The 19350-nt window shown below is 39.9% G+C and overlaps 1 long non-coding RNA gene across 5 annotated transcripts in view; it reads left to right on the forward strand.

Moving 5' to 3' along the window:
• The window catches only part of LOC132378540 (uncharacterized), a 47970-nt gene extending 34002 nt beyond the window's left edge, over nucleotides 1-13968 (forward strand). For 4 of the 5 annotated variants that reach the window (XR_009507093.1, XR_009507102.1, XR_009507095.1 and 1 more), the window contains one exon: nucleotides 13763-13968. This is a non-coding gene — a long non-coding RNA (uncharacterized LOC132378540). The remainder of the gene's footprint in view (nucleotides 1-13762) is intronic. The other variant, XR_009507096.1, reaches the window with a different exon arrangement.
• Nucleotides 13969-19350: the final 5382 nt, after the last annotated feature.

Below are 19350 nucleotides of genomic sequence, written 5' to 3' on the forward strand. Positions count from 1 at the left end.
TTTTTCTTCTTTTGTGTAGCTAGTTAGTAATGCCCTCTAAGCATCACTAACTGATTATGTGCACTCCATAAAGACTGAGTCCCTATTAACCATAGCTAATACCAGCATGCAATTATAAAGTACTCAAGCCTTTCTATTAGCAAAACAATGCTCAACCACTGAAATATCTTTCCCTAAATGATAGTGATACTTCAGTGTATTATAAATTAACAATGGTTACATTTTGATGATTTAATTTACTAATGTTTTCTATTGGTGAATCTTACTTTACAGATTGCATTATTGAGGTAATATTTAATGGCAAATTGAATATCAAATAAAACAACTAGTTGTTTTATGTAGGGCAAGTGACTGGCTTCTCTACACATGGAAATAATTTAATACTTCCATACTAAATTTATTGTTCGTTGAAATGTTCTCATATAGGATCATTAACATTGCCATGAAATGGTCAAACACAGGCTGATAATCACAAAGTGTTGCACATTACCTAACAGCTGTCTGAGTCCCATAGCATTTGATCTATCTGTTAACCTTATAGAGATATTCTTCATTGAGGTGAGGCTTTTGTCTGAACATTAAGCCATTGTTCTTATACAGTATCTTTTGCTATAAAACTAATAATATCCCAGCTGTAAGCTAATGTCCACTATTTTCATTACCTGCATCAATTGACAATCAACAAGAAAGTGATAAGCCATTCACTCTTGTGCTGAGAGGTGAAATATGTTAAGTGTTCCACACCCAAAACTGGGATCAGACCAGCAAATTCTCCGGTTTATGTTTTACCAGTCTCTTTTAGTGAGTTTAGTCTGATTCAATTCACCACATGATTAAAGGCCACTTTTATTTCCATACTCTTTAGTAAAATGTGATTCCCTGTCATTTGCCCAATTTTCTTGTTGAAAAAGTCAATTGCTTTCAGCTTGCCTGAGATAACTGCCTGTGCTTGCCTATTGCTTCATTTTTATTTGTGATTTTTGGAAAAGGAAGAGCTTGAGGTGGAGCATCTGAGGTATGGCAGAATTCCCTCATACAAACACCTCTACTGTACATACCGAGAAAAGTACAACAGCTGGGACAGCTGCCTTTATCAGGGAGCAATCCATATACTAACGTCTGACAGGAAAGCAAACTCCATTATATGGTAGCCATACTGATCAAAACATTTTGCTTCCAGCTTTCCCAAGCTATTTCATGGCAGCTCCACAACGTCAGCCTGCGTCAGTGTATTTATCAGAAGGAAGGTTCAGATAGGGAATGGAATTGGAATCAACCCGTAACAGCCCCAACACATGATCAAACAAGAACTAGTTAGATCATCAAATTCATTATTGAATGCATCCCAAGTTTTCATTTCTACCAACTTTTTTGGAAAATTGTACTAAATAAGAAGCCCTTTCTTCTTGGCTATCATACTCAATGCAGCTGAATTAGTATATAAGCATGTCTTGAAATGGGATTTTGCAATAACATGATCTGCACAGATAATGCTTAACTTAAGCCTCTGCATCCTGCCTCCTTCGTGCTCAGTCTTCATCACTATATGAGACCAGTTTTGTGGATCTTTTTGCACAAGCTCCTTAGCTTAAACACATTCCTTCTCTTGGTTACTAAAGGTGAGTATAATAGCAACGTGTGGGCCAACGTTATCAAGTCCTCTTGCATTACAAACTTGATTAAACAAATGGGTCAAAATTCTGTGACATCTTTGTCTCAGAGTTGGAAGAAATAGAGGTGGTTCCATCAGGAGCCAACCTGGGTTTGTGCAGCAGTTTTTGCAGTTAAAATGGTTCCCCTATCCTCCTCAGGTATGTCAGGAGAGGGAACGCATGGTGGGAGTGTTTCACATGCAGGGAATTCATTAATGAGAATGAGGCATTATCAAGAGAATGTGTGTGTGTGCATCGTACAAAACTCCTTTAAAGGAAGATGCTCCATATTTTATGGGGCCTCTGGTTTGAACCATTCCACATAGAAGAGCTACCCCAGTTTTACAATACTGATCTCCTCCCTCTGGATCAAGTTTAGTGAAAAATTGCCCTCCCACTAGTAATGCATACTTTGGAGTAGTCCGCATCAAATGATGGGAAGGCATTCAGTGCATTAACAAGGCTAACATCTCCCTTTTGCTTACTTTACAGTAAACTTCTATCTTAAGCTTCTATATTCAGATCTCTATCTATTTTACTTAGTGCCATTTCTTAGTTATACATAGCAAGGAATGGTGTGGAAATTCAATATTACTCCATGGTACTAACTTTACAACAACCATAGATTGGTAAGTACATTTTAATTTGTGAAGTTGCTTTGGATTTCCGAGTTAACATCATCAATATACTGAAAATGATGCAGACTGCTGCACTGAAGTTCAGTGTTTCTATTTCATTTTGACATCATGAATAGCTACAATTACTTTTAAAGAGGGCAGAAATCTGGTGTAGCTGCTTCAATTATTCATCAGGGCCTGCTTTTGGGAAAGATTGTCTTAAGTATAAGTTCAATTCACTAATAAAAGGCTGCTTTAAGATATGTTAAAAATATCTGATTAGGATATCCAATTTGCAAAGGTTCACTTATTTGGTTTAATATTGGCACCCAAGCTAAGAGCTGTCATCTCCTCCTTCTAAAGTAATGGAACTGGATATTAACTCTCAAAATTAACATTCTCAAAGTCATGGCCAAATCTAAGGTAGCAACATTTTTAGATGAACAGTTTCATGAATGGTCTCCTTGCTGTTGAAGTAGAGTATAGTTCAAATATAGAACATAGAACAGTGCAACACAGTACAGGCCCTTTGTCCATGATGTTATGCCAACCTGTATAAACTTACTCCAATGATCAACATACCTCCAAGAGGACCACAATCTTGTCATTGGGTTTGGAGACTTGCATGCCTCAATGACCCGGAGAGCTATGTTGGCTGGAGTAAGAGCTGTATGCTTTGGCTCCCGGTAGGGTAACCTGTGCGAAACAGGTCAAAGGGTAGAGGCCAGACTAACAGTGGTCCAACGGTGCTCCAGGTTCAGGGATTCTAGTCAGGGCTAACAACCCTGACTGGTAAAACTAAGTTGTTACGGAAACAGCAATGAAGGATCCTTCTATATCTGAGAGAGACGGTACTCCTGAGCCTCTACCTGGGACTTGTGTGACTGACAGTAGTGAAAGCCAAGAGGAAGCCCTGAACAACATCAGAGATGGAGGACCATCATTGCTGCCATCAATGCCAGTAGTGTAACGGGCAGTAAGTAAGTATGGTCAATCTAGCCATTCCTCTCCAACACTAGCTATAACCCTCCATTTTTCTTACATCCATGTGCTTATCTAACAGTCTCTAAAATGTCCAAAATGTCTCTGCTTCCACCACCACAACCGGCAGTGCATTCCAGGTACCTACCACTCTCTGTATAAAAAAATTACCTCTGAAATGTTACCTTAACTTTCCTCCACTCACCTTACAAGAATGTCTTCTGATATTAGCTATTGTTGCCCTGGGGAAAAGGTGCTGGCTGTTCCCTGCTATATCTATGCCTTTCATAGTCTTATATATCTCTATCAAGTTTAAAATCCAAAGTTCAAAAGAAATTTATTATCAATGTAAATATATGTCACCAGATACAACCCTTAGATTCACTTATTCACATTAAATACAAGAGATGCAATAGAATCAATGAAAGACCGCACCCAACAGGACAAACAACAGGTCTGCAAAAGGTAATAAACTGCAACCACAAAAAAGAAAAGAAGAAATAATAATAATCATAAATAAATAAACAGTAAATATTATGTACATGAGATTAAAGGTGCTTGAAAGTGAGTCCTTAGGTTATGGGAATAGTTCAGTGTTAGGGTGTGAAGCTAAGTGAAGTTTTCACCTCTGGTTCAAAAGCCTAATAGCTGAGGGGTAATCTCAGTTCATGAACATGGTGATGTGGGTCCTAAGGCTCCTGTACCTTCTCCCTGCTGGCAGCATGGCCTGGATTGTGGGGGTCCTTGATGATGGATGCTGCTTTCCTGTGAGATCACTCTATGTAGATGTTCTCAATGGTGGGGATGGCTTTTCCCAGGATGGAATGGGCTATATCCACTACTTTTTCCATTCAAGGGCATTGGTATTTCCATGCCAGGTCATAGTCAACACACTCTCCACCACACATCTATAGAAGTTTGTCAAGGTATTAAAGGACACAACAAATCATCGCAAGCTTCTAAGAAAGTAGAGGTGCTGCTGTGCTTTCCTCATAAATACACTTACCAGATGTGCTGGACCCAGAACAGATCCTCCGAAATTATAACTTCAAGAAATTTAAAGTTGCTGACCCTCTGCTCCTCTGATCCCCAATGAGGACTGGCTCATGGCCCCTCGGTTTCCTCCTCCTGAAGTCAATGACCAGCTCCTTGGTCTTGCTGACATTGAGTGAGGGGTGGTTGTGGTAGCACCACTCAGTCAGATTTTCAATTTCCCTGCCAGATGTTGAATCGTCACCACCGTTGATTCAGCCAATGACAGTGAGTGCTGTAGGCAAGCTTAGATATGGTATTGGAGCTGTGCTTGGGCTCACAGTCATATAGTACAGCCTTCCATCCTCCTTCTGTTCTAGAACAATTTGTGATTCAGTTGTCATTGCCTCAGGGTTTTCTATATCAATTAACATATTTGGGTGTTCAACAAAATCTGGAGAGAACCGTTTCTACCTGTTGCTTCAAACTGAACACTTCATCCCTAATCCCCACACCCTGGCTAGGAGCAGGCAGATTCTGCTAAATTTTATAGTCTCTTCCATCTGCCTGCTGATTTATTGAAAGTCCAAGGTCTTAGGGTTTTGCAGTGGAGGAATTGGGCAGAGTACATCCTCAAAACTGTGATAGTGATTCTTCTCCCCGACCTACCGAAAGAACTTCAGTATTTGTGTCTACTCGGGCTGCGATGAGCTGGTTGTGGGTGGCTACTTCTTCCCAGATGCAGTGCATATGACTAGTCCATGAGGCAAACATCCATAAGGAACTCCTACCTGTGTGACAGTAATCATGTTATTCGTGTTAGTCATGTGAAGAGCAGAACAGACAAACTAAAAACAACTCACACAAAATGCTGGAGGAATGCAGCATCCATGGATATAAATAAACAGTTGATGTTTTGGGCTGAGGCCCTTCTTCAGGACTGAAAAGGAAAGGGGAAGACACCACAATAAAAGTTGAACGGTGGGGAAGGAGGATGGGTAGAAAGTGATAGGTGAAGCCAGGTGAGTAGGAAAGATAAAGGTCTGGAGAGGAAGGAATCTGATAGGAGAGTAGAGTGGACGTTAGGAGTAAGGGAAGGAGGTGGGGATCCAGGGGGAGGTGATAGACAAGAGAGAAAAGGTAAGAGGTCAGAATGGGAAATAGGAGAGAGGGAAGGGGAGGGATTTTTTTATCAGAAGAACTCAATATTCATGCCATCAGGTTGGAAATACAAGGTGTATTTCATCTAATGGAAATAGCACACATTCCTTATTATATATAGTAATGACAAAGAAAATATGAGTTTCTTTTAATATACATGTGTTTAATGTACTAAGGAAAGTTCTTAATTTGCTACATAGTGCTTGGAAAGCCCATGCAACTGGTATGGACAAGAAAGCAGACAACAGTGGGTGTTGAGAGGGGGATGGGGCAGAGGGATAAAACTTTTACCAGCTGCGTCTGCAGTTGTCATTAAAAGAATCTCATTATCCCAGGAGCAGCAGAATCAAAACCAGCAGGCTTAACAAGAGAAACAGAATGCAAAGATTGATGGAGACCCCTCCAAAGGTCATTGATATAGAAAGTACTTCTTGAAAGATCATTCATTTTGTAGAAATTTACTCCATTAATATTATCAGTCTGCTGTTTTCACAGAGAAAAATATTGCACGCATTTAAAAAATGTCAATGAATGAATGAGCACTAAACAATGTGATAACGTGAGAGCAGAATGAAGCATAAGTATATAATTTTCTGCTAAATTATACAATGTTTTCATAATTCAGCTGATGTCTTGACAGAGAAGAAAATCAGAACATGCTTGTGAACAGTTGTATGTACAAGTAGGTAATCGGCTGAGGTTATGGAAGAAATTCCATGAATGCTGATGTAATTTCAACAGAAATCAGAAGAAGCCAGGAGAAATAGTATAAGTAGCTAGTTTCAGTGAGTCTGTGAATGTGCTGACCTTTACTTACAGTAGATGCAGAAAAGGGTTCATAAGTACCAGGCATTGATAGGTACAATTTATTCTATATGAATGAGTACTTAGCATTTAAAGCTCTGGAACCAGAAATGCATATATGCAATAAACAGTCATCGCAAGCATCTCATATATATCTGGAGAAGAGACATTCAGTCTACTATTGGTGGCCCTTTGAAGATAAAGATTTGATATCTGTGGCATCATCCCTGTTGTCTGTGTCCTTCAGATTTTTCAGTAGATTCAGAAATGCATAAAAAAGGAAATTCCGTGATCATTGAACTCCATGAGGAGTAGAGAGTTGTAGGTTAGACGCTAATGACTGTAACATCAAACCTTCCGCATTCTCAGTGTATGTGGGGAGATGCAGAAGTTGATGTCTATTTTATAGGCAATGCCCATGAGTGCAAACAGATTTACCCATAAAGTTATTTTATCTTCTACTTCAATTTCACACATACATTCCTATCTGCAAAGGATTTAAGATCCTGATTGAAAAGTGCATCCTAGCTTGTTTTTTCATTTTGGCTGTTTAGTCAACCTGATAACATCATGGAGAAACAGGCAAGGGGAAGGGGGAAGATGGCTAGACCATTGTGGAGATCTTCTCTCACAGTACATAACAGGCATCAATCCTTTGCTGCTAAATGGAAATCTGGCCCAATAATGTAAAATATATATAATCTTATTGACTTTAATTTTGAACATCTTCATGAATCTGTTTTGTCATCTCAACTGATCTTTACTTCACTAAAGTTACTGTTTACAATTTTATAAGTTATAATATCACATTTTCCAGCACACAACATATTCAATTAACAAGCAAACTAAACTCAGTTATTTTCTTTTAATTGGAACTTATTAAATTGTAATGTGGTTGAAATGCTGTATATACATAGTTCTATTCTAGGTAATCCATGCCATTGCATAAAAGGCAGAAAACCAGAGCTTCCTTTACTATTGTAATGATAATAACAATAATAATAACTTATGTATTGAACACTGTTCATACAAATGATGTAGTTCGAAGTGCTTTATAGTTTGATAAAGTGCAAATGTGAAAATAAGAGATAAAACTATGTTAATTAAAAGTAAGGTTAAATAAATAGATTTTGATCCTGTGTCCCTTATAGTTGTAATTACTGAATTCTACAGTTTAGGAACATAATACAAAAAAGCTAACCTGCCAATTTTCTTTTGGGGGCGATTATTTAAATTAAATAGACTGACAGAAGATTTTCTGAGAGCTCAAGCAGGATTATAAAATGAAAGCTTTTCTGTGATGTACTCTGGTCCCAGAGTGCTTTTAAAACAAGAAACAGAACTTTAAACTAGAAGATACAGGCAGCTAATGCAGAGTAGTTAGAATGGGAGTGATATGCTCCCTCATCCTGGTTTTAATTAAAAGTCTAACATCAGCTTAGGAAGGTTAGTCAAAAGTGCATTGCAGTAATCTAGTCTCTTTGATAGAAAGACATGAATTCATTTTTCAGCATCATTATGTAACAGGAACAGACATTATTTTGCAATATTCCTAAAGAGTAGTAATGCTGCTCTGACGAAGGGTCCTGGCCCGTAACGTCGACAGCGCTTCTCCCTATAGATGCTGCCTGGCCTGCTGTGTTCCACCAGCACTTTGTGTGTAATGCTGCTCTGGTCACTTTCTTTATGTGAGATTTAAAATTCAAATCTGAATCAAGCTTGTTACTTCTGATTTTGCAAGAAGAACCAAGTTCCCAAGTTTATCAAGAAGTTTATCTATTTTGGCTTTGGGACCAACTAAAAGTATATCAGTTTTATCTTCATTTAGTTGTTGGAAATGATAGTTCATCCATTTGTTTATTGCAGTCATACCAGGAGTCAGAGAAGATGGGGCGTTATCTTCATCAGGCTCAACTGAGACATGCAATTGTGTCATCTGCATAACTATAGCAATCAAGTTTATACTCTCTAGTAATGTCTCTTCAGGGGAGCATGTATAAAGAGAAGAGTAGGGAACCAAGACAGCTTCCCTGAGCAACACCAAATGGTATATTGTATCTCTTAGAAAACTGGTCTCCAAGACAGACAAAAAAGAATTCCAATTAAGGACATTACCAGAGGCACCAACCCAGTTCTCAAGATGGTTTAGGAGAATGGTGTGGTCAATTGTGCCAAAAGCGGTATCGTACTTAGATCCAGAAGAATTAGAACTGAGACAATGTGGTAACAGTGCCAAGACTAAGGCCACTGACAATTTGATAAGGGCTGTCTCTGTGCTGTGGTTTGCTCTAAAACCTGACTGAAACTTTTCTAGAATATTGTTCTCATTCAGAGGGTTGTTGAGTTGTTTAAAAATAACTTGCTCAAGAATACAAAAGACAGGATTAAATATATAGGTGCTCCAAAGATGAGATAATTGGTTATTTGGGGAAAGAAATAAATATATATATACTAAAGTTATTACAAACTCCATGGAGCATGTGGGGATCTTCCAATATCCAGGCACTCTTCCTTTCTTTTTCTTTCTTTCTTTCTCTTTTTTTTAGGGATGCTAGGGGGGAGGGGTTAAGGGGAGGGGGGGATGGGTAATATACATTTTTTTTCCATATTTTTATTTTGTAACTACTTGAAATACAATAAAAAAAAGTTTAAAAAAAAAGAATCTTGCCCAGGAAGGGAGGACTTGATTTAGACCTGTAGTTGGCCACTATTTCACTCTCAAGGTTTGGCTTTTAAGTAAGGGATTGACAGCTGCAATTTTGAAGGCATCTAGAAAACTTAGTTTTGAGGGATGTGTTAATAGTTTTTCTACAGAATTAAAAATACTATTAAAAGATTTCCTTAAAAAGCATGGTAGGGACAGGTTTGAGACAGCAGGTTAATTATCATTTACATTGACAATTTCTTTAGTATTTTGATTTATGTGATATATTGCACAAAGAATCAAATGCATAAGGATCTGATGCAGAGGTGATGATGATACCCAGTCTAACTTCTGAATCTCTTCTCTGTGCTGAAGACCAAATCATTGCGGCATTCAGTTTCTACTTTAGAGTTCCTTTAACTTCTGAGTTGCATTTTTAATTACAGGGGTTGTCTCCATGCCCATCATTAGTTTAGAGATTTTCTTAAAGTGGTTGATTCTATATTGTTTCTGAACTTGAGCTTTTAAATGTCATTAAACTTTCTCATTGGCCTGCCTCTTGAAGCGTATGAATGATCAATGCCACTTTGAAGGATAGCAGACCTCCCAGGCACTGCCATACCTACAACCAACCGTATGTAACTTTACACACCAAATCTGTTGGCATTTTCTGCTTAGCATTGCCAAACGTATTATGTCACAATGATTTATCTGGGTCAAGACCTCATTTCCAGGTTTTACTATTAGTTACACAACTAGAGCTGTTCCCACCGTTCAAACATTAGATATCTTAACTTATTGTACAAGTGTGCATTCCTCAGTCTTGGGCACATTCATTTACAAGGCTTATTGCTTAATTTTAGTACCACTGCAACCTCACTTGCCAGTTTAATGTCATGGTGCTTGCATTGAAGAATTGTACTAAAAAGGAAGTCCATATGACATTAGGAACAAAATAAGGCCATTTGACCCATTGAGTCTGCTCCTCCATTCAATCTTAGCTAGTTATTTTTACCGCTCCTCAGCCCTACTCCCTGGTCTTCTTCCTGTAACCTTTGATCACGTGTCCAAACAAGAACCTATTAATCTCCACCTTAGATATACCCAATGATCTGGCCTCCACAGCTGCCTGTGGTAACAAATTCCACAAATTCACCAACATTTGGCTAAAGAAATTTTCTCGGCATCTCTGTCTTAAATGGAGACTATGCTCTTGTCCTAGACTTCCCCAACATGAGAAATATCCTTTCCACATCTACTCTGTCTAGACCTTACAACATTCGAAAGGTTTCAATGAGATCCCCCCTCATCCTTCTAAATTCCAGAGACCACAGGCCCAGAGCCACCAAACAGTCCACATATGATAACCCCTTCATTCCTGGAATCATCCTGTGAACCTCCTCTGAACCCTCTCCAATGTCGGCACATCTTTTCTAAGATAAGGAGCCCAAAACTGTTCACAATACTCAAAGTGAGGTCAAATACACCAGAGCCTTATAAAGCCTCAGCATCACAGCCCTGCTCTTGTATTCTAGACCTCTTGAAATGAATGTTAACATTGCATTTGCCTTCCTCACCACTGACTCAACCTGCAAGTTAACCTTTAGGGTGTTCTGTGCAAGAACTCCCAAGTCCCTTTATGTCTCAGATTTTTGGTTTTTCTCCCTATTTAGAAAAAAGTCTGAACATTTATTTTTACTACCAAAATGCATGACCATACATTTTCCAACATTGTATTTAATTTGCCACTTCCTTGCTCATTTTCCTATTCTGTCTAGGTCCTTCTGCAGCCTACCTGTTTCCTCAACACTACTTGTCCTTCCACCAATCTTCATATCATCTGAAAACTTGGCAACAAAGCCATCTATTCCATCATCTAAATCATTGATATACAGCATAAAAAGAAATGGTCCCAACACCAACCTCTGCAGAACACCACTAATCACAATAGAGTGATTGATATCATTTCCTCAGACTTACAGAAGGCTTTTGACAAGGTTCCCACAGGAGGTTAATAATCAAATTGCAGGAGGTAGCAGTACAGGGTAAGGTGTGCGAATGGGTGCAGAATTGCCTCAAAAACAGAAAACACTGAGTTATGGTGACAGGATCATTTTCAAATCAGAAGATTATAAAAGTGGGGTTCCACACAGATCAGTTTTAGACCTACTGCTATCTTTAATTTGCATTAATGATCTGGATAAGTTCATAACAAATAAACTTGTAAAGTTTGCAGATGCCACAAAATTAGGGGGACAGGCTGATAACATTCAGGCAGTAGAATCAATACAATTAGATCTAAACAAAATCCAGATGTAGGCAGCTGAAACTTAATGTAAATAAATGTAAAATATTATATATAGGAACAAGAAATATTAGATATAAATGTATATTGGGGGGGTTTTGAGTTAGAAAGTGCACTGTGTGAGAATGATGTGGGCATGTTGGTAGATTCATCATTATCAACACCTAGACAATGCGCAGAAGTGATTAGGAAGGCTAATAGAACGTTAGACCATATAATACACTCAGTGGAGTTCAAGTCTGGAGACATTCTCCTTAACCGGTATAATGTGCTTGTGAGGCCACTTCTTCTGTGTACAATTTTGGTTTCCTTATCTTGGGGGGGATGTGAAGGCATTAGAGAGAGTTCAGCAAAGGGCGACGACACTAATTCCAGGTCTGCAGATTATGAGCTATGAAGAAAGACTGAAAGAATTGAATCTTTTTAGCCTAAGAAGACGAAAAATGAGAGGTGACATGATAGAATTGTTCAAAATCATTGAGGGTATACATAAAGTGAATGCCAGCTGCTACTTCAAAATTAATCTACCAATGAGGACACAGGGCCACAGGTGGAGACTGGTTAAGGGGAGATTTCAGACTAACATCAGGAAGCATTTCTTTACACAGCGAGCTGTGGAGACGTGGAACAAACTACCTAGTTGTGTAGCTGAGAGTAGTACCTTACAGACTTTCAAATCTAAACTCGATAGTTATTTCAACACGCTATGCAAATAGGAATTTGGCAAGCTTTGTTGGGCCGAATGATCTGTTCTTGTCAAAAGCTTTCTAAAGTTCAGCAAGCCCACTGACTCTAGACAGACTGTTTTTGTGGGTAGCATATGTGGCAAATTCAGGTGGTGGGCTAGATCCAGGGCACTCCAAACAATAAGCTGGTGATCATTTTATTTTTGGCGACACTGGCAAGCATGTGGAGAGGTCTGCTACTCTCCTTCAAAATGATGCCTGGGACTTCTTGCATCCACCTGAAAGAGCAGACAGGTTAATGTGAAAGAGGACACATTTCAGTGGGAGTAGACCAGATTCTCCTAGTAAACTGGCTCTGTCATTCAATAAGATTGGTGTGATTTTGGGTCTCTAGTTAACCTTCCCATCAAATCACTATATCTTCTGAATCCATTAGTATTTCATAATAAGATTGAATATGCACAACAAATAAGCAGTCACAGCGTCAACAATTCCAAATACTTACAAAGCTCCACTAAAAGGAATTTATCTTAACCATCAGCAGTGTAGTATTCCTTCGAAACTGCAGTGTAGTTGCCTTTATATGAATCCCAAATTTAAAAAAATAATAACCTTTGTCATTACATCAATCCCATTACATCAAGACTCCTAAACTACCAATAGAAGTTCTTTGTAAGTAGAGTCATTGCTGTAATGCAGGAAGCATGGCAGAACTTCACTTTTCCTTTCTCTCTGGAAATTCTCTGTTCCGATTTGAGTTACGGTCCATTCCCTGAGCATCTTCAGGTTTGAGGAATAGTCAACGTCAAAGTTGAGTTTATCACCATCTGCACAAATATGTGTATGCATTGGTGCAATGAAAAACTTACTTGTGTCAGTATCACAGGGACATAAAATCATATAGGCAGTATTCTTAAGGAAAATATAAATTAAGCATAAATTTTTTTTACAAAGAACAGTATTAGAATAAATACAATGTCCATTTTAGTGTAAAGGTTGTCAAAGTGGTCATAGTGTCGCTGTGCTGAGGTAGTGATTCAGGTTGTGCCGGATGGTTCAAAAACAGAATGGTTGAAGGGAAGTAGCTGTTCTTGATCCTGGTGGAGTGGAATCTCAGACTTCTGTACCTCCTGCTTGATTATAGTTATGAAAAGGTGGCGTACCTGAACGGTGGGGGTCTTTGATGATGGCTGTTTCTTTCCAGAGTCTCTCCTGTAGATACTACTGATCGTGGGGATACATGAAGTTTTGGGCATTACCCTCTGCAGCTTCTTACTTTCCTGAGCATTCATATTGTCATGCCAGACCATGATACAACCAAGCAACACACACAAAATACTGGAGGAACTCTGCAGGCCAGGCAACAACTATGGAAAAGAGTACAGTCGACATTTTGGGCTGAGACCTTTCAGCAGGATGCAACCAGTCAGGATACCTTCAGCAGTACATTTGTAGAAGTTTGTTTGAGTCTTCAGTGACATGCCAGACCTCCTTAGCTCCTAAGAAAGTAAAGATACTGGCATGCCTTTTTGGGATTGTATCTGTGTGAGCTGTGGCATAATGGCTATTTCAAATAATTTTTTTATAATCCTGAGACCTATTGTTGATATTGCTAAAGGCACTCAGGAGACATTTTCAAAGGTTACAACATGTTTAAGTATTATTTTGTTATTACAGTAATGTACATTGTTTTAATCATTAAGGCAGACGAATAAGAGGAGTGAATCCAAATTCATTCTTTGTATTTTTTTGTCTCGCCTGTATACTGTTAGGAATGTCCCTAAAAGTACTAAAACTGATGAAACCTTAGTAACGTAGAATGAGTAGCAATTGCCACAACTGAATCTGTTACCTAGAGCAGCTGTAATCTCATCAAAATAGGTGGCCTTAAGGTAAAGCAAAGAACAATCAAAGCTAATAACGGCAATTTTCTGTCTCAGTACAGAAAGCAAACACTGACCAGCAATCCAGAGACAGCTGACAACTCAAGTGAAAAGAAGAACAAACAAGAGTGCTCTAAAGTTTGCAATTAAATTGAAGTCATCACGTTGTTATGTACCCCATCCAGCCTCGGACAATATGCCAGACAAGGTCTCTCATTCTGCATACGTCAACCTAATAAAACTGTGCAGTGCTGGAATTCCCAGGCAAGTCCTTTTGTGTTTACAGACTCAGTAAACAATCTTGTTTAACAAAGGAGTGAGTGCTTACTCTGCCCAGTTTATGGTTTATTTCCTGTAGTAACAATTGACCTGACTCTTCATTCTATTGGTTTACTCAGGTACATCTATCAATACAATAGAAGGGCACTTGGCAAATATCTTTGTTATTGCCTTGCCTGTTGCATCCAAAAGAACATTCAATATGCTGTTTGATTTGATGTTTTATTTTAGACATTCAATGCTGTAGCCAAAGACATTGAGGAATTTGTGGTCAATAAGCTATTCCAAACAATTAAATATTACTTATAATGTTCCTTACAGCTGTCAACTATGATTTTACTGTTGAAATAGTGCTGAAAATACAGTGTACAAAACCAAATGGGAATGTATGCACAATTCACCTTGATATCTATCTGTATTTTTTCCATTTCTTTAGTGCTTCAATTTTATCAATCATTTTAGTCACGTTAGCTTCATCAACTTTTCTCTGTTTAGATGCCAGCATGAGAAAGATGCTCATCTCCAAACAATTAATTTATAACATGTTATCCAGACAAAGGCTGTGCAGATGAACACAAGATAAGTTCTTACTCTCTCTTGTTTTGGGAACAAGTCAAACCTTCATATGTTTCCGGGTTTCCAGAATGCCAACTTCTTGCTCGCTGGCTTGTCCTGGGAAAACACTGGGGTCCTCTCTCCGTGAAACACTACCGTCACAGTTAAAATTATGCTGATGATCCTTGCAAAGTGCCAGTATGAATCCGAGTCAGGATCATATCTAACTTGGGATGATCCAATGCCTGTAAGCATTGCTCAGTGCTAGAGACCACAGGAGATGGTGGAGTTGGAATAATTATAAGTTAAGAGCTTGACAACACAGTTCAGCCTCTTCCATACACAACGTTGTGCCGACCTTATAAACTATTTTCAAATCAATCCGCCCCTTCCTTCCCACAAAGCACTCCATTTTTCTATCATCCATGTGCCTAACTAAATCATCTTAAATGTCCCTAATGTGCCACGGGCGGTCTCTATCACCAGTGCTGCCAGTGCATTCCATGCACCAACCACTCTTCATGTAAAACAAATAACTCTGATATCCCCCCTATACGTTTCTCCAATCATATGTCTCCTCATATTAACCATTTCCACCCAGAATAAAAGTTCCTGCGTCCATTCAATCAGTATCTCTTATCATCTTTTATCGAATCACCTCTCATCCTCCATTGCTTCAAAGAGGAAAGCCCTAGCTTGCTCAACCTATCCTCGTAAGACATGCTGTTCAATCCAGGTAGCACACTGGAGATTTTCCTCTGCACCCTCTCCAAAACTTCCACATTACATTCCTTTAACAGGGTGACCAGATCCGAACACAATATTCCAAATGTGGTTTAACTGGAGTATTAGTATTAGTATCCTGTGAATGAATCATTCAATTGAGTACTGATAGTGAAGCCTGGGAACATCAAGCTGAGTCAGGTTTTAAAGTTGAGACTTGTAAATACTGTGGAGTTTATGAATGAGGAGCCACTCATTATATAAAGCCCAATCATTAACTTGCCTTTATAACCATGGTGCTGTTTATGATGGGTCTGGATAAGCTGCGGGTTTATGCTGATCTCTGATATTAATGATGGTTATGTGTCTGAAGCTTAAGAAGAGCTGACCATTCTTTCCCTCCTGAGGTTATTACCCGCCACTTATGTGGCACTGTTAGTTCTCAATTGTCACCCCTATGCCTAGATCCTGCACAGGACCTGCTGCAGACAGCTTCATTATCAGAGAAGCTGTGAATGAAAATAAACATAGGATGTGTCAGCAAATAATTCTATGCCTAGTCCAAGGGCTCAAGCACAATTATTTTAAGAATGTCTGCTTCTTTCAATCCAAATGATTACTAGAAATTGGATTTTACTGCTTAGAATGTTTTGGTGTGCTAAAGCATTTTTATGTTTAGCACTAAAATTAAATTAGTTCTTCTGGCAAGCACAGTGTGATGTTGACCAAGCAACATGTTTGAAACAATTAATGTAGCCAGGCACAAGGCAGAACGAACCTTGTGAGTGAGCTGTTGGGAATGGGAAATGCTGTAAGTGAACTACCCCAGATCACTGAGGAAAGGACCATGACAGGGATACTGTGACCACAATGAAAAGGAGTTGTCAGGCCATCAAATACAAGTTCTCATCAAATACAGGACAGAGGAGTTCATTTTCAGGCACTTTCAGGAAGCTGTGTGGCATCAGGTGATCATGAGTTCTAGTCTGGAAGGCAAGCACACATCTTAGCAAGGGCTCATAGACAATCTCATCACACAATTCCTACTCTGGTGCTAAATGAAGGTGCCAGAGACCATGTGTGTCTTAAGCATCTCTGTTGCTCTTCCTTTGGGTCATGCCTCCTCTCCATTCCCTGACAAGATGGGTGAACAGGCGATTGACCCAGTAGAGTTTGATCGCCGAAAGAATTCATCCGTCAACACAAGTGCACAATTGAGAAGCAGCAGGAAACTATTGACCATCTGCTCATCACTCTCCACCAACTCTACAGTTGCCTACAGTGAAATTGTTGCCAGCACCCTGCTGCCTCTTAGACCACACGACTGAACGATCAACCTCCACCCAAGTACCACCCCTCCCCCGAGGTCATCTGTTCCCCATTCCCCTCCTGAGCCACAAGCCAGTTATGTCTTCTTTCGACTGCCTCAGTTCCCAGCAGATGCTGGATTTTTCTTTGTCAGGAAGAAAGATGGGGATCTCCATCCATGCATCGACTGCTGTGAACTGGACAATATCACTACTAATAACCATGACCCACTCCCCTTGATGGATAGTGTAGTTAAAACACTCTGTGGGGCCCAGATCTTCACCAGCCTGGATTTACAGAGTGTGTTCAACCACATCCACTGGCAGCTGAATGGAAGATGCTCTTCATACCACTCTCTGGCCATTATGATGTTCCAACAGTCCAGCCATTTTCCAAACATTGATTAATGAGATCCTCTGAGACATGATACATTGTAATGTGTTCCTCTGCCTCAATGGCATCCTACTCGATTGAAAACGGACGTGGAAGCACGGAGAAACATCGGGAAATTCCTGGAAGACCTTCTTCGTTGCTGCTGCTGCTGTGAGGTCCAGAACTCTGCTGGGAAGAAGAGGCCCCCAGTCCTCAGGGTCGCGTTGCCGATGGCCGTTGGTGAGGCTGTCTTAATACGCTCAGCAGAGGATGGTGCTCAGAGAAGCTGTGCCGGAGGGGATGGTCGTTGGCTCGGAGGTTCGACGGACTCGGAGTCCTTTCGACAGACTCAGGTCGCTCTCGGTGTGTGCTGTGTCTGCGAGGCTGGTTTCAACGGAGCTTCCATTGTGTGCTGTGTCTGCGAGGCTGAGGCTAGGAAGTCCATAGCGGGGTTATTCCCTTCTGCCGCCTGCGTGGGATGGCGAGTCTGTCGGGATCCTGGGGACTTGTGGAAACTGTGGTGATTTCTTTTGAACTTACAGTCCTTTAACATCTTGGACTATTTTTACTGTGCTCATAGTCTGTTTTTTTTTATCAATTATGCTATTGTTTGCACTGTTGTAACTATATGTCGTAATTATCTGGTTTTGTGCAGGTCCTGTAGCTTTAGTTTTTGGTCTTGTTTTTGTCTGGTGGATTTGGAGCTCCTTCCAGGGAACGCACTAGACGGTAGCGCAATGTTAATACGCAGCAGCCTCTCCGGACTCTGGATTGGGGATTGCCAAACGTTACGTGGATTTTCTGGTGTAGTCTGTTTTGTCATATGCTTTTGTGATATCATTCTGGGGGAACGTTGTCTCATTTTTTAACTGCATTGCATTTGTGGTTTCTAAATAATAAACTGAATCTGAATCTTCTTCAAGGGCTGCCAAGACCACATTGTCATGACTAATCCTTCCTTTAGCATCTCCTTGAATTCCAGCTGTATCTCAAGCAAGAGAAAAGCCAGTTCCATGCACCAGTCAATTCCTTTCCGGATTATGACTTTTCACCCGAAGACATAACCATAAACCGGGAGAAAGTTTGTGCTGTCATTGAATGACCCCAACCATGCTCCTTCAAGCAGCTGCCATGTTTCTCAGCTTCTCCAACTTCTACCACCATTTTACCAGAAACCAAAACGAAATCACTGCTCCTCTCACCTCCATCAGCTTCCTCAAGGATAACCTTGTCTGAGGCCATAAGACCAGAATTAGGCCATTCTGTCCATTGAGTCTGCTCTACCATTTCCCTCTCAGCACCATTCTCCTGCCTTCTCCCTATAACCTTTCATGCCCTAACTAATCAAGAACCTATCAAACTCCGCCTTAAATATACCCAATGACATAGCCTCCACAGCCACCTGTGGCAATGAATTCAACAGTTTCACCATCTCTGGCTAAAGAAAATCATCATAATCTCTGTTCTAAATTGATAGCCCTCTGTTCTGAAGCTGCACCCTCTGGTCTAGACTCCCCCACTATAGGAAACATCTTCTCCACACCCACTCTATCTGGACATTTTAACATTCAATAGGTTTCCATGAGATCCCTCCTCATTCTTTTAAATACAAGCCCAGAGCCATCAAATGCTCCTAATATGATAGCCCTTTCATTCCAGGAATCATTCTCATGAGCCTCCTCTGAACTCCCTCCAACGTCAGAACATGATTTCCTAGTTACAGAGCCCAAAATTGCTCACGATACTCCAGGTGAGGCCTCATCAGTGCCTTATAAAGCCTCAGAATTACATCCTTGCCTTTATATTCTAGTTTCCTTGAACTGAATGCTAACACTGCATTTGCCTTCCTCACCACTGATTCAACCAGAAAATTTACATAAAGACTCCCAAGTCCCTTTGCACCTCAGATTTTTGAATGTTCTCCCATTTTAGAAAATGGTCTTTTCTTTTATTCCTGCTACCAAAGTGCATGACCATACACTTTGCAACTCTGTATACCATCTGCCATTTCTTTGCCCATTCTCCTAATCTGTCTATGTCCTTTTGCAGCCTCTCTGCTTCCTCAAAACTACCTGTCTTTCCACCTATCTTCATATCATCTGTAAATTTGTCCGTAAAGCTATCAATTCCATCATCCAAATCATTGACATATAACATAAATAGAAGTGTTCCCTACAACAACCACAGCAAAACACCATTGGACATTGATAGCCAATTAGAAAAGGCTCCTTTTATTCCCACTCTTTGCCTCCTGCCAATCAGCCAATGCTCTATCCATGTTAGCATCCTTCCTGTCATACCATGGGCTCTTATCTTGTTAAGCAGCTTCAAGCATCACTTTCTCAAAGATCTTCTGAAAATCCAAGTGCACAACATCCGCTGATTCTCCTTTGTCTACCCTGCTTGTT

The sequence above is a fragment of the Hypanus sabinus genome, chromosome 2, assembly GCF_030144855.1.
Source record: "Hypanus sabinus isolate sHypSab1 chromosome 2, sHypSab1.hap1, whole genome shotgun sequence".
In the NCBI taxonomy this organism is placed as follows: Eukaryota; Metazoa; Chordata; class Chondrichthyes; order Myliobatiformes; family Dasyatidae; genus Hypanus; species Hypanus sabinus.